Source organism: Phascolarctos cinereus, unplaced genomic scaffold, assembly GCF_003287225.1.
Source record: "Phascolarctos cinereus isolate Bilbo 61053 unplaced genomic scaffold, phaCin_HiC Scaffold_3;HRSCAF=262, whole genome shotgun sequence".
Lineage (NCBI taxonomy): Eukaryota > Metazoa > Chordata > Mammalia > Diprotodontia > Phascolarctidae > Phascolarctos > Phascolarctos cinereus.
Genome location: NW_027555736.1, coordinates 148,857,573 through 148,874,001, shown reverse-complemented (window position 1 = coordinate 148,874,001; position 16,429 = coordinate 148,857,573). Strand labels below are relative to the sequence as shown.

General features: G+C 41.5%; 1 protein-coding gene across 4 annotated transcripts in view; it reads right to left on the bottom strand.

The window, feature by feature from the left end:
* Positions 1–16,429, bottom strand: part of CORO2B (coronin 2B) — a 237,479-nt gene that overhangs the window by 115,936 nt on the left and 105,114 nt on the right. The window contains exon 1 of one of the 4 annotated variants that reach the window (XM_020982409.2): positions 8,932–9,100. The exons of the other annotated variants lie outside the window; for them this stretch is intronic. The gene's annotated coding sequence lies outside the window, so the exon portion shown is untranslated. Of the gene's footprint in view, positions 1–8,931; positions 9,101–16,429 lie in introns of those variants that run through there. 4 annotated transcript variants of the gene reach the window in all.

Below are 16,429 nucleotides of genomic sequence, written 5' to 3'. Positions count from 1 at the left end.
GTTGTTGCACTCAATTATATGCCAAAAAAACTGACAATCTAAGTGAAATAGATGAATATTTACAAAAATATAAACTGCTCTTATTAACAGAAGGGGAAATAAAATACTTAAATAACTCTATCTTAGGAAAAAAGAATATTCAACAAGCCATCAATGAACTCCATAAGAAAAAATCCCCAGGATGAAATGGATTCACAAGTGAATTCTATGAAACACTTAAGGAAAAATTAATCCCAACAAACTCTTTGGAAAAAATGGGTAAAGAAGGAGTCCTACCCAATTCTTTTTATGACACAAATATGGTTTTGATACCTAAACCAGGGAGAGCAAAAACAGAGAAAAAAACTAAAGACCAATTTTTAAAAAATGAATATCGATGCAAAATTTTTAAATAAAATACTAGCAAGGAGATTGCAGCAATATCACAAAGATCATATACTATGGCCAGGTGAGATTTAAACCAGGAATGCAGGACTGGCTCAATATTAGGAAAACTATCAGCATAATTGGCCACATCAATAACAATGACAAAATCTTATCAATGCATGCAGAAAAAAAACTTTAACAAAAGACAACACCTATGCCTATTAAAAACACTAGAAAGCATAGGAATCAATGGAACCTTTCTTAAAATGATAAGTAGTATCCATCTAAAACTAAGAGCAAGCAATATCTGTTTCCAGAATAAACCTAAAGCCTTCCCAGTAAGATCAGAAGTGAAGCTAGGACATTCATTATCATTGCTATTATTCAATATTGTACTAGAAATGCTAGCTAAACAAAAAGACAAGTAAAAGAAATGGAAGAATAAAGATAGGCAATAAGGAAACAAAACTAACAGTCTTTGCAGATATGATGCTATACTTACAGATCCCTAGAGAATCAATTAAAAAATTAGTTGAAATAATCATCAACTTCAGCAAAAATTGCAGGCTATAAAATAAACCCACATAAATGATCAGAATTTCTGTATACTACTAACAAAATCCAGCAGGAAGAGATGGAAAGAGAAAGTCCATTTAAAATAACTGCAGACAATATAAAATACTTGGGAGTCTACCTGCCAAGACAAACCCAGGGATTATATAAACACAATTACAAAACACATTTTACACAAATAAAGACAGATCTAAACAATTCTAGAAATATTAATTGCTTGAGGGTAGGCCAAGCCAATATAATAAAAATGACAATCCTACCTAAATTAACTTACTTATTCCATGTCATGTCAATCATGCTATGAAAGAATTATTTTATAGAGCTAGAAAAAATAGTAACAAAATTCATCTGGAAGAACAAAAGGTCTTGTGCACTGTCTTGGGGAGGGTAGTGGGGAGGGAAGGGGAGAAAAATTTTAAACTCAAAAGCATATGGAAATGATTGTTGATAAATCAAAATAAATTAATTTTTTTAAAAAGAACAAAAGGTCAAGAATATTAAGAGAATCAACGAAAAAAAATGTTAAGTAAGGCAGCCTAGCAGTTTTAGTTTTCAAACTATATTACAAAGGGGTAATCATCAAAACAATCTGGTACTGCCTAAGAAACAGAGTGGTGGATCAGGGGAATAGATTAGGTACACAGTACACAGTAATAAAAAAAAAAAGTAAACTATAGTAATCTAGTGTTTGATAAACCCAAAGATCCAGGCTTTTGGGGTAAGAACTGAACATTTGACAGAAATTTCTGGGAAAACTAGAAAGAAATTTGACAGAAACTAGGCGTAGACCAATATCTCACACTGAATACCAAGATAAAATCAAAATGGATAAATGATTTAGACATAAAAGATGATATCATAAGTAAACTAAGGGAGCATGGAAATATGTACCTGTCAGATCTAAGGATTAGGGAAGAGCTTATGACCAAACAAAAGATAGAAATTATGGGAAGTAAAATAGATAATCTTGATTACATGAAATTAAAAAGCTTTTGCACAAACAAAACTAATGCAGCCAAAATTAGAAAGAAAACAGGAAACTGGGGGGGGGTTTACAAGTTTATCTGATAAAGGCCTCATTTTTCAAATATATAGGGAGCTGAGCCAAATATATAAAAATAAGAGCCATTCCCCGGTTGATAAATGGTCAAAGGATGTGAACAGACAGTTTTCTGAAGAAGAAACCAAAGCTATCAATAATCACAGGAAAAATGCTTTAAATCACTACTGATTAAAGAAGTGCAAATTAAAACAACTTTGAGATACCACCTCACACCTTTCAAATTGGTTAACATGACAGAAAAGGAAAACAACAAATGCTAGTAGGGATAGGAAAAAATTAGGACACTAATGCATTGTTAGGGGAGTTGTGAACTAGACCAATCATTTTGTAGAACAATTTGGAACTATGCCCAAAGGGTTATAAAACTGCATATTCTTTGACCCAGAAATATTGCTACCAGGTCAGTATCCCAGAGAGATAAAAGAAAAGGGGAAAGGACCTATTTGTACAAAAATATTTATAGCAGCTCTTTTTGTGGTGGCAAAGAATTAGACATTGAAAAGATGCCCATCAATTGGAGAACAGCTGAACAAGCTGTGGTATATGATTATGATAGAATACTATTGTGATAAGAAATGAAGAGCAGGATGGTTTCAGAAAAACCTGGAAAGACTTACATAAAGCGATGCAAAATGAAGTGAGTGGAACCAGAACACTGTGTACAGTTAACAGCAATATCATGAGGATGATTAACTGTGAAAGACTTAGCCACCCTGATCAAGAAGATGCTCCAAGACAATTCTAAAGAAACTCATGATGAAAAATGCTATCCACCTCCAGAGAGAGATGTGATGAACTATAAGTGGAGATTGAAGCCTACTTTTTAACTTTATTTTTATTGTTTTCTTTTGTGTTTGTTTTCTGTTGCAACATGGCTAATATGGAAATATGTTTGGCACGACCTAATACGTATGATCAAAATCAAAATGCTTGCCTCCTCAAGGAAGGTGGAGAGGTGGGAGGGAGGGAGGGAGAGAATTTGGAACTCAAAATTTTAAAAAATAACTGTTAAAAATTTACGTGTAAAAATCAGATGAGACCTTGTTTTGAATTCAGCCACTGAGATTTATAGTTGACAAATGGATGGATAAAATGCTTTAACTGCTCTGAGCCTCAAGTTTTCTCCTCTGTAAAACAGGCATAATAAGATCTACAGAGCCTACCTACTGGGGCTGTTGGATGATCTAATGAAAGGATGTATGTAAGCACCTCACAATCCTTAAATTAGCACTATATAAGTGTCTGTTATCATCATTATTATTATTACTGTTGTTATTGTTGTTATTTGCATCAGGTTCTAATGAATTGACCCTGTGTCCATCTTTCATTGCCTAATCACTTCGAAATAAAAATGCCCCAAACCTGGTTCCAATACTCTCCCATCCCTTAAGTAAGTTCAAAGACTTCCTTATTCATCACGTCACTCCCTTCCTGAAAATCCCTTGGTGACTCCCCATTGTCTCTAAGATAAGATAAAAATGCTTCAGCTTGGCATTTAAGGCAGCTGCATGGTACAGCAGGATAGCATGCTGGACAGATCTGAATTCAAATGTAGCCGCAGATACTAGCTGTGTGACATTGGGCAAGTTCCTTAACTTCTCTTTGCCTCAGCTGTAGAATGGGGATCCTAATAGCACCTACCTCCAACATCGTGAGGATCCAATGAGGTAATATTTATAAAGTGCTTAGCACACAGTAGGTGCCATACAAATGTTAGCTAGTATTATTCCACACTCTGACCTACTGAACTTTCCAGCTTATTTCATACTACTCCCCTTTGCAAAATCTACATTCAAGTGAAACTGGACCACTAGCTATTTTCCAAATTCCAATTCTTGCATCAGTTCATTTGCTCAAATAATCATCCATGCCTAGAATGTGCTTTCTTGTCACGTGGGCCTCTCAGAATCATTATTTTCCTTCAAGGCTCTGATCAGGTGTCACCTCTTCTAAGAAGCCTTCCCTGATTTCTACCTCCCATTTGTACTCTCTCCCTGTCTTTAATTTACCTCATACTATATTCATCTTGGGTATTAGTTTCATCCTCCCAAGAGAAAGTAAGTTCCCTGAGGACAGATCATAGATCTAAAGGTGGAAGGAACCTCAAAGGTCATCCAGTCCAGTACAATCTTCTCATTTTATAGATAAAGAAACTGAGACCCATAAAGATTAGGCGATTTGTTCAAGGCCACACAGGTAGCAAGCATCAGAGTGGTAGGATTTGAACTCCGGTCCTTTGATTCCACAGTCAGTATATTTCTGATCACACCATTGTTTTTAAAAATGTTTTATATACTTTTTATTCTCCAGCACTCAGAAACAGCATTGCCTTAACGAAGAGCCAGCCACAGACTCAGGATGACCTGAACAGAGTGCCTGGCAGAGGCTAAGCACTTAATAAAATGCTTGTTGACGGACTGGGTTAAAACCCTTCTCTTGATATTAATTGATGGTGTGACCCTGTGAAAATCCCTCAGCCTCTCAGTGTCCCAGGAAACCCTCCAAGTCTTGAAGTTACAGAATGGTTACAGGCATTGCCTCTATCAATGAAATCAAAGGCTTGGTTAAAAAACAAAAAACAAACAAACAAAAAGCCAGCGCCCAGCCAGGCAGGAATTCCATAAATGTCCACTGAAATAAATGTCCTTATTCTCTCTCAGCCAAGGACTAGCTATATGACTTTGAACGAGTCACTTGCCTCCTCTGGGCCTGGTTTCCTTGAGTATAAAATGGAGGAGTTGGACAAGATGACCTCTAAGGCCTGAGGCAATGCCATCATTCCATGGTTCCATGATTCCCCACTGAAATCCTTTCACAAAGGACTTCCGGATCAAGTAAGTGAAAAATGCAGTCATCTGGCTGTTTTGTTTATGCAGCAGCAAATAAATTATCTGACCTTTTACTTCTTCCCCCTTCACCGAACTGACAAGCAGTCTTTGTATCCAGGAGACGAGGGTTCAGCAGCATATGGCTCACGAGCTGCAGATGGCCACGGGCTGACTTTCCTTGGCGTTCTGACCTGTGGCTGCCACTCCCCCCAACTCCCCCAGCTTGCAAGAGCTTTTTCTACCAGGCCCCTCACCAGGAGAGCTGGTAAGCCCCTCAGGTTCCCCTTCCTGCTCCCTTCCCTCCTCCCACTGGAACAGGTGGGCCTCTTTGTCCAGCGTGCAGGTCAACCCTGTAAAACACACCTCAGGGTGCTGGAAATAGTTTGCAGTGGGAGGTACGCAGGCAAAAGTCCCAGGGAGATGGAGGAGTCGGTGAGCTGTGAGCACTCTGTGACAATTCCCACCCCTCACCCCTCCTCTAACCGTGGCTGCTAGGAAAGGGGACAGGAACCCAGAGCAATCTCCAGAGGCTGTTGCCGACCACAGCCCGTTGGTTATGCAACCGAGGCCTCTCATAGCAGGGAAAGGTCAAATTGAAAGCTATAGAGCCATCAGTTTATTAAAGAGAGAGTCAGGTGAAGGTACCTCAAGAACCTCAGCTTTCATAGCCTGGTAGGAATGCTCTAGAAAGGAACCCTGCAAGCAATGGGAAATGGGACCAGATGATCTCAGAGGTCTTTCCAACTGGAAAGATTCTGTGAACCTACGGCAGATAAAGTCCAGGCAGGCCTGAGTTCAAGTCTTACCTCAGACATTTACTCTTTGTGTGACCCTGAACAAGTCACTCAACTTCTCAGAGACCTCAGCTTTCTCATCTGCAAAGTGGGGATATTAATAGTAGCAACTACCCCATGGAATTTATTGTGTGGTGGATAATTAATAATAACTGAGGAAACACAATCTGAGCTATACAATTGAGTAGCAAAACAGGCATAACAAAGGTGTCTTTGGACTGATTGGGTAGTCACAGTTGTGAGAGTTAAAGGAGATGATATGGGTAAAGCATCTTGCAAACCAAAAAGGAATAAATAAATGCTATTATTATTTATTGTTATTATTCTTATAATTATTATTATTATTACTTTGTGCCAGGCAAGATACTGTAAAGCCCTTTCTAGTCTTAAATCAGGGGACCCAAACATTTTTTGTGTATGGAACCCTTCAAGAGTCTGATTAAACCTGTGGGGCCTTTTCTCAGAACAATAAAATTTAAAAAATCAGATTCCAAAGGAAACCAGTTGTATTGAAATGCAATCATCAAAATAATCGTAAAACCAAATTCACAGACCCTGGGTTAAGAACCCTGATAGAAGGAAACTCCAAGGTCTTCCAGTGCAACCTTCACATTTCATACATGAGGAAACTGATTCCAAGGGGAAGAAGTGAATCGTTGAAGGTCAGCTAAAAGAAGATTGAGGGAATGGACTTCCCAAATGTCAGCAATCCTTAGTCTGAAGTTTGGGGATTCAATGAGTGCTATTGGAGTTGAAAATCAACACAAAGGCAGGAAGTGGTCCTTAGGGCCTTCAAGCACGGATTTTCACTGTCCAAGGGTTAGAGACACAGTTAATGAAACTCAACCCACTTGACTTTCAAAACTCCGCAACCCTGAACTTGGATTCCTCACTCCCAAGATGACTATAACTTATCTACAGTCATACAGGGAGGCAGCATGGTGGACAGACCAGAGTCTGGAAGGTGTCAGTTCAAATCCAGCATCAGATACTTACTAGCTGAGTGACCCTAAGCAAGTCACTTCACTTCTTTGCTTCAGTTTCCTCATCTGTAAAATGAGAATGATAATAACACCTACCTCCCAGGGTTCTTGTGGGGATGAAATGAGACGATGTTTGCAAAATGCTTTTCAAACCTTAAAGAGATTGGATAAGTGCTAGTTACTATAAAATAGCTATTATGTTAGAGGCAGGACTTAACTTGAAGTCAGATCTACCTAGCTTTGAAGCTGGCTCTTCCCATGATGCTTCTCACTATTTGCCCTAAGCTTCAGAATGGAAGAAACCATAAAAACAACTAGCATTTCTACAGTGCTCTAAGGTTTACAAAGGACTTTCCAAATATTATATCATTTTGACTTTATAAGAACCCTGGGGGATAGTTGCTATTATTATCCCCATTTTACAGATGAGGAAACTGAGCCTGGCAAAGGTTAAATGACTTGCCCAGGGTCACACACAGCTAGTAAGTGTCTCAGACCAGATTTGAACTCAAGTTTTACTGACTTCCTGATACCCAGTCCTCTCCACTGTGCTAATTAGCTGCCCTAAAACTATGTGCTTTAATACTCCCCACGGTGCCTAGCACAGGGTTCCTACACATAGCAAGTACCTTCTTTCTCTTTGCTGGGCCATATGAATAACCAGTGTTTTGCTTTGTTTTGTTTTACTTTTATTTCCCATTAATTTCATTCACTGATAGAATTTTTAAGAGTCAGCACTATGTGGTGAAAAGATCCCTGGACCAAGGGTCCAATGACCTGGGTTCTCCAACATTTATAAACTGGACAAAGTCACTGAAGGCCCATGTGCCTCAGTTTCCTCCTTTATAAAATGAAGGAGTTGGACCAGATAATCACTAAAGCCCTTTCTAGCTCCCAATTCCATGATTCCAGTTCAACCAACACATGAATTAGGCAATGGGATGGGCATTGCTGATACAAGGACAAAATCAGCCACAAGGCCTGGCTTCAAGAAGCTGACATTCTTATAAATGGGAAATAAGACATACCCAATTCTCCATCCCCCGCTGACCACTCCTTTATTGCCATCTCTCTCAACTCGAACCCCCCAGCCTCTGACTCTAAAGCTACCCATTCTTATCACTATGCTCTCTGGAACACCTTCTCCAAAGGTAAACTAGCTTTCAACTTAAATCTTTTCCTTTTGCCATCTTCTTGCACTCACTGAAACCTGGCTCCCTCCTGATGACAGTTTCCCTAGCTTCCCTCCAGTCTCAGCTAAAATTCTGCCTCTGCAAGAAGCCTTTTCCAATCCTTCTTAATCTCAGTGCCCTCCCTCTGAGATAGTCCTCAATTTATTTTACATATATGTATTCATTTTTATATATTTATATACCCACATATACATACATACACACATAACATACATATTATATGCATGAATACACACACATACAAGGTACAAACTATATATGATATATGTAATCCTCACATATGCATGTGTATATCTACACATATATAATATATCTACGCATGTATAATATATCATTTGTACATAGCAGTTTTCTATGTATATATATATTTTTTATTTAGATATAGTAGTTTTACATATAGAGCTTGTACATAGTTGTTTTACATATATGTAGTTTGTTTTTATATAGTAGTTTATGTGTATATATATATACATACACTTATTTTGTTTATGCGTAGTATTGTGTATGTATATATGTAGTTTGTACATATTAGTATTGCATATATATTTTATTCATACTTAATAGCTTTGTGTATATTTATATATATTTTATAATAATTTTATATATATCTATATAGTTAGTACATAGGTTTTGTGTGTATATATTATATATAGTTTGTACATTATAGATGTTTGTATATATATATGTGTGTATGTATATATATACATACATATATGGTTTGTACATAGTTCTGTGTATATATATAGTCTGTACACAGTTGTATGTATGCATTTTTGGATGCATGACATGTATGGATGTCATATATACATATATAAATAATATAAATATATAGTTTGTACATGTCACCCTCCCATCTCTCATTAGACTGGGAACTCCTTGAGAATAGGAACTTTTTTTTTTGTGCTTTTCTCCAGTGCTTAACACAGTCCCTGGCACTGGTGGGTGATTACCAAATACCTATTGACTCGTTGCTTTACTTGCTCGCTGACTCAGGGTGCCCTTCTGACCTCTAGCCTCCTTACCTGTAAAATGGGAATAATAAGAATCCTAGCATTAGCCCGCCTCATGGAGCTGTTCAGAGGCGAGCACTCTGTAAACCATAAAATGCCATTATTCTCCCTCTCCCGTTACCTCCAAGATGCCCAGCACCACACAGTATGGGCTCAATAAAAGCTTGTTAAATTAAATGGAGTGATCCTTCTCTGCGCCATTCCCCCACAGCAGGGTTCACTCTTCAGCATCCCAGCGAACAAGGCAGAAGCTGAGGTCACTGGGTCTGATGCAGACGGAATTCAGCTCTCTTGACAAATGATTATCAGCTGCCCTCACTCTGGAAGCAAGATTCTTCCTCCTGGCCCGAGGCCTGCTTCTCTCTGTTATCTTAGAGGTCATGTGCTCCTTGCTCACAGAGGCTGTAATGCCCCACAGAGCCCGGATGCCTACGTCCATGTGGTGTGCCTGCCTCTTCAGGGACAAAGGAGGTGTCCTTCAAAGGCAAACCTGGTCACTCTACTCTAGCCTCTCTTTGATTCTTGTTTTTTCTCTACCCTCTCCACCCGCACCCCTCTCTTTTTTACTCTTTCCTCCGTCCCTTTCTCTCTCTCCCCTTCCTCTTTTTCTCTCCTCTCCCTTTCCCCCCCTTTCTCTTCCCTCTTTTTCCCTCTTTCTCTCTCTTTCTTTTTCTCCCTTATCTCTCCCTTCCTTCCTCTCCCCCTTTCTTCTTCCTCCTCCTGTCTCCCCCTGTCTATTTTCCTCTCTCTCTCTCTCTGTCTCTCTCTCTCTCTCTCTCTCTCTCTCTCTCTCTCTCTCCTCTCTCTCTCTCTCTCTCTCTCCTCCCTCTATTTCTCTCTTCTCCTAGTCTTCATGAGAAAAAAAAGATGAATATTTGTATAAAAGGCATAACTTAAAATTGGCAGGCAAGTTCTCAACTGCATTCTTCTCCTCAAATGACTTTTTAAATACCCCTTTGTTGGAGCTCCAAAACTCAGCATGCTTTTCTGAAAAGTATTCAGTATCTCTTGGACTACAGAACAAGGGGTACAACAGAAGCCTGGGCTCAGAGGGCATTTTCTCCCCGTGAATGCTTTCCCCTAGCACCCCAGGAATGCAGAGGCCTCGTGCTCCATACCCCTAGTGCAGCTGGCTGAGCTGGAGAGACTGACAAGAGGAGGGTAAGCTTGGGCTTAACAAGAATACCTTGCTCCTCTGTTCTCCTTGGGGCAAGGAAAAGAGGGAATTTTTCTTTCTTTGAGCTTTTCTAGCACATAAATCACTGCAACCAGTCGTGGAATAGTAGAAAGAGCACCAGACTTTGCTTTAGGTTTGAATCAGGTCAAGTCACTTTAACTCTTCTGTGCCTCAGTTTCCCCACCTGTAAAGTGAGAGAGTTGAGCTAGATGTTTCCTGAGGTCCCAGCTCTAAATCTGTGATCCTGTTATGGCATGGTCCTAATAATCATTCACATTTATATAGTGCTTTACAAGTCATCTTTGTACATACGTTATATCCTCTGCTCTACAAGGCCAGTGATATGGAGAGCACGTGCATTATTATTCTCATTTTACAGATGAGGAAACTGAGGCACAGAGAAGGGAGGCCTGATATTCTGACTCCAAATTCTGTGTTTTTTCCATTGCATTGTACAGTCAGGGGGACATGGCTTGGAAAGTGCACTGAATTTAGAGTCATGAGACTTGGAAGGAACCATGGATAGTGCTAAATCCCACCTTCAACACTGACTAGTTCTGTGACCGGCTAGTAACTGCAGCTCTCTGAACCTCAGTTTCCTCATCTGTGAAATGGATATAAAGATACCTGTTATACCTATCTCACAGAGCTGTTGTGAGAACATATGAGATAATATAGGTAAAGTACTTTAGAAAACTTAAAAGTGCTCTATTAATGTCAATTATTATTATCATTATTATTCAAATACTGGATCTGCCACTTACAACTGATGTAGCCCTGGGGCAAGTGGATAGAGCAGTAGACCAGGAGTCAGGAAGACCTAAGTCCAAATCAGTCTCACAGACTTACTAGCTCTATGAGCCTGGGTTAGTCACTTACTCTCTGTCTGACTCAATTTCCTCAACTGTATAATGGGGATAATAGCACCTACCTTGCAGGGTTGTTGCAAGGATCAAATAACATAGTATTTCCAGGCACATGTTGTTGTTGTTGTTGTTTTGTCATTTTAATCATGTCAGACTCTTTGTAAACCATTTGGGGTCTTCTTGGCAAAGACACTGGAGTGGTTTGCCATTTCCTTCTCCAGCTCATTTGACAGATGAGGAAACTGAGGCAAACAGGGTGAAGTGACTTGCCCAGGGTCACACCTCTAATAAATGTCTGAGGCTGAATTTGAACTCGAGTTTTCCTGACTCTGGGCCAGGCACTCCATCCACAGTACCACCAAGCTGCCGGCACACAATAGGTGCTTAATAAATGCTTTACCACCTCCCTGGGCCTCGATTTCTCCATGTGCAAATTAAGGTTACACTAGATGATTTCTAAGGAAATCTCCAGTTCTAGATTCCATGATTCATATGCCAGTGGCACACAACATGTGAACAACTCAGGTAACACTACAAAGCAGTGTATAAATTCCATTTGAAGACTACAGACAGAGAGTTAGTACTGTACAAGTTTGGAAAAGGGAGAGTACATGTAGAGAGGGCCACGAATGACAAGAATAAAGCATTTCACCTTTGCTTGTTACAACTAAGCCTACAGTTCCACACCATATCTTTCTTTTTTTCTTTCTTCCTTTCTTTCTTTCTTCCTTTCTTTTTCTTTCTCTCTTTCTCTCTTTCTCTCTTTCTCTCTTTCTCTCTTTCTCTCTTTCTCTCTTTCTCTCTTTCTCTCTTTCTCTCTTTCTTTCCTTCCACCTCAGGTCTCCCAAACCAGTGTCCATCCACTACAAGACAGGACTCACTTAGAGCTTAAGGTGAGCTACACACGTCCCAGAGATGGTTGATACCATTACCAGAAAGCCCCTTCCTGCTTGTCCAGTGCTTTGAGATACTCTCGGGAATTAAATTCAAACCAAAAGATATTTATTAAGTGACTGTGGTATATTATAAAGCATGATGCTGGGGATCTAAATCCCTATGGATTCTAAAATATTTTAAAAAATTTAAAAAGACAGTCTTTGCTTATAAGGAGTTTGATGTCCAATAGAAGGCCAAAGAAACTGCATTTTCTTTAGTTGCAGAGATGTTCCTAAATTTCCTAGAATCATAGATTTAGAGCTGGAAGACGCCTTAGAAATAATCTAGCAAAATCTCCTCATTTTACAGATGAGAAAACTAAGCCCCAGAGAGAATAAATTATATGTTAATTGGCTTAATAGAACTGGTATTTCTATTAAAAGCACATTATATAAAAAAAATGGGATCTCACTGTGCTATTGGAGTGCAAGGGGGAAAACAGATCATAAAGTTAGAGGTGCCGGGGATCTTAGAAGTCATCTATCGATTCCAATCCCTTCATTCTATGGTTAGGAAAACCAAGGCCCAGAGAGGGGAAGTGATTTGTCCAGAGTCACACAGGTAACAAGCAATAGAGCCAGCACCCTAACCACTGCACTATACTGCCTCCCTAGTAAGAATTAGGAGAAAGAGAATTTTTAAAAAATTCTTTGGGGGACTCTCACTGTCCTAGTGTTTGATTTGCTTTAGGTTGTGGGTCCATGCTGACTGTCATTGATAACTCCAGGATGAAGGTGAGCATCTTCATGGCCTTGGAAGAGTCATTTAACCACAGCAGGCCTCAGTTTCCTCATCTGTAAAATGAGGGGTTGGTCTAGACACCCTCTAAAGTCCCTCCCAGCTCTAGGTCTGTGATTTTATGATTCTACACAGACTGAGCCTGCCCGACCTTCAGTCTCTCCAAGTGCTAACAGGATGACTTCATTCTGAAGTCACAACATGCCAGAGAGCCAAGGAAGGTGTCAGGGTCAGGACGGGCCCCGAGACACAGGCTAAGTAAAACTCTGCTCACAGCTCCCACAACCTCCAAAAGGCCCTCATTATCTTGGAGGAGGGAGGAAGGCCTGGTCCCTGTCTCCTCTCCTGAAGAACAGCTTCTCCTTCCTGGCCAGGAGAAAATATCAGTCACCAGGCAACGTCTGCATGCCAACCACCCCCTCCCACCTCCAACCCTACCCCTCCCCACCCTTACCCCAATCCCCACCTTTCTTTTCTGCCAGCAACTGCCAAGATCATAACAAACACTCTGACAACATTGTCATGAGGGCAGACTCTTGCCTTCTAACTCTTTTTAGCCCAGGCAGCCAGGCTTCTCTGGACTCATCAACTGCTACCAGCCTTTGCTCCCATGGCACTCCGAGGCAGGAGTGGCCTCCCCTTTGCCCCTCCAATTCCTACTCATTCTTCAGATACCAACTGCAGGCCCACCTCCTCCATAAAGCCTTCCCAGATTATCCTCACTCAGCCAGGGATCCTTCCCTCTTTTAAATTCCTACATCATCAGTCAATTCCTTTCTCTGGGCCTTAACTCTTTTCTTTAATGATGGGAGATGGAAGAAACTATTTTAAAACCCCTTCCAGTTTGATGATCATACTGTTCTGTGACTATATTTGTCTGCTAAGGCAGGGAGGAGTCATGATCTGGATTAATGGAATTACCAAAACTGATGAATTTCTAGATGTCCTTCCTCTCTTCCTCTATCTCTCTTTTTCCCTCCCTTCCTCCCTCCCTCCCTCCCTCCCTCCTTCCCTTCCTTCCTTCCTTCCTTCGTTCGTTCGTTCCTTCCTTCCTTCCTTCCTTCCTTCCTTCCTTCCTTCCTCCCTCCTTCCTTCTTCCTTCCTCTTCCTTCCTTCCTTCTTCTTCCCTCCTTCCTTCCTCCCTCCCTCCCTCCCTCCCTTCTTCCTTCCTCGTTCATTCGTTCGTTCTTCCTTCCTTCCTTCCTCCTCCTCCCTCCTTCCTTCTTCCTTCTCCCTCCCTCCTCCTTCCTTCCTTCCTTCCTCCTTCCTCCTTCCCTTCCTTCCTCCTTCTTCCTTCCTTCTTCCTCTTCCTTCCTTCTTCCTCCTCCTTCCCTCCTTCTCCTCCTTCCCTTCCTTCCTTCCTTCCTCCTTCTTCCTTCCTCCCTCTCCTCCTCCCTCTCCTTCCTTCCTTCCTTCCTTCCTTCGTTCCTTCCTTCCTCCTCCCTCCCTCCCTCCCTCCTTCCTTCCTTCTCCTTCTCCTTCCTTCCTCCTCTCCTCCTCCCCCTCCTCTCCCTCCCTCCCTCCCTCCCCCTCTCCCCCCTCCCTTCTCTCCTCCCTCCCTCCTTCCTTCCTTTCCTTCTCCTTCCTTCCTTCCTTCCTTCCTTCCTCTTTCCCTTCCTTCCTTCCTCCCTCCCCTCCCTCCCTTCCTTCCTTCCTTCGTTCATTCGTTCGTTCCTCTCCTTCCTTCTCCTTCCTTCCTCCTTCCTCTCCTTCCTCCTTCCTTCCTTCTCCTTCCTTCCTTCCTTCCTTCCTTCCTTCCTTCCTTCCTTCTTCCTCCCTCCTTCCTTTCCTCCTTCCCTCCTTCCTTCCCTTCCTTCCCCTCCCCTTCCTTCCTTCCTTCCTCCTCCTTCCTTCCTCCTCCTTCCTTCCTTCTTCCTTCCTTCCTTCCTTCCTTCCTTCTCCCTCCCTCCCTCCTTCCCTTCCTTCCTTCCTTCCTTCCTTCGTTCCTTCCTCCCTCTCCCTCCCTCCTCCTCCTTCCTTCCTTCCTTCCTTCCTTCCTTCCTTCCTTCCTTCTTCCTTCCTCCCTTCCTTCCTTCCTTCCTTCCTTCCTTCCTTCCTTCCTTCCTTCCTTCCTTCCTTCCTCCCTTCCTTCCTCCTCCCTCCCTCCTTCCCTTCCTCCCTCCTTCCTTCTCTTCCTCCCCCTCCTTCCTTCCTTCCTCCCTCCCTCCCTCCCTTCCTTCCATTCTCTCTCTCCCTTCTTACCCGGGTTCCCCCACCTTACCCAGTCTCAGAGTTTGTACAAGGGCTACGCGCAGGCCTGATCTCACTACTGACAAGCGCGACAGCTCTGACCTGCTGTTTCTGACGCAGCCCGGTTTGCCTCTCTTTACCCAGCCTGGCCGTCTTGGGTTCCCAGCAGCTCACCCTGCTGATGCAGAACTTCGTTCGGCTGCTTGATTGGTCAGTTGGCATAGCCCACTACAGCTCCTAACTACCAGGCTCAAGAGCTCTGCCAGCCTCAGGTCCCTGAGGACTTGGGATTATCAACACGTACCACCACATCTGCATGAATTTTCGGAAGTAATTAAGAATTAACTTCATTTAGTATAATATAGATTGTTGATATTGTTCAGTCATTTTCCAGTCACGTCCAACTCTTTGTGACCTCATTTGGGGTTTTCTTGGGCAAAGATAGTGGAATGGTTTGCCATTTCCTTCTCCAGCCCATTTTACAGATGAGGACACTGAGGCAAACAGGGTGAAGTGACCTCCCAAGGGTCACACAGCTAGTAAGCATCTGCGGCCAAATTTGAATTCATGAAAATGAGTCTTCCTGACTCCGGCCTGGCATTCTGTCCACTGGGCCACCTAGCTGCCCCATAATAATACTGGTACACCCGAATAAAAATCTGTATTCTTCATTTCTAGAGAATAGCTTGCAATAGAAAGAACACTAACTCTGGAGTCAGAGGTCCAAGTTCAAATCCCCCCTCTGACTGCTAATAATAATTATGATAATAATGTTGTTCAGACCAGTTGTGTTGGACTCTTTGTGACCCCATTTGGGGTTTTCTTGGCAAAGATACTGAAACGGTTTGCCATTTCCTTCTCCAATAATAATAATAGATTGTATTTATATAGCATTTAAAGTTTGCAAATATTAGGTTTTACAAATATTAACTCATTTTACCCTTACAACACCCTATGAGGCAAACTCTATTACTATCCCCATTTTACAGATGAGGGGACTGAGGCAGAGACTCAGTGATTTGCTCAAGGTCATAAAGCTAATAAGCACCTGAGGCTGAATTTTAACTCAGTTCTTCCTGATTCCAAGTGCAGTGCTCTATCCACTAAGCGATGTGGCTGCCATTATTACCTGTAGGATCTTGGACAAGTCCCTTGGCCTTTATGGGCCTCCTTTTCCTCATGTTGGAAAGAAAAGGGAAAGGCAAAGAAGGGTTGGACTAGATGTGTTCTGAGGTACCTTCTAGCTCTGGTTCTGTGATCCTATAGTTAACCAGACTCATTTCTCCCTCAAGGTATGGTTCAAAGTTCCACCTCCAGCAACTGACCTCTCACTCCTTGGGTCTCCAACGCATCACTCATTTGATACTTTGGCCATACTTATTTGTGACCTTTCAAAGGCTCATTATCATAGGATCATAATACATTTGGAACTTGAAGGGAATTTTTAAATCATCTACCTCTCTCACTCCCACCACCCATTTAACAGATGAGGAAAATAAGGGCCAGAAATAGTAACTTGCTTAAGACCAGATAAGGGAGTGGGGAAGGGGGAAAAAAAAACATTCATTAAATACCTACTATGTGCAGGCACTGTACTTGGAACTTTACAAATATTATCTCATAAATATTATCTTCATAACAACCTCCTGTATTTTTTTTACGAATAGTAAATAGTTATAGTAAGAAATAAATAAAAAAAACTAAACCCAGGT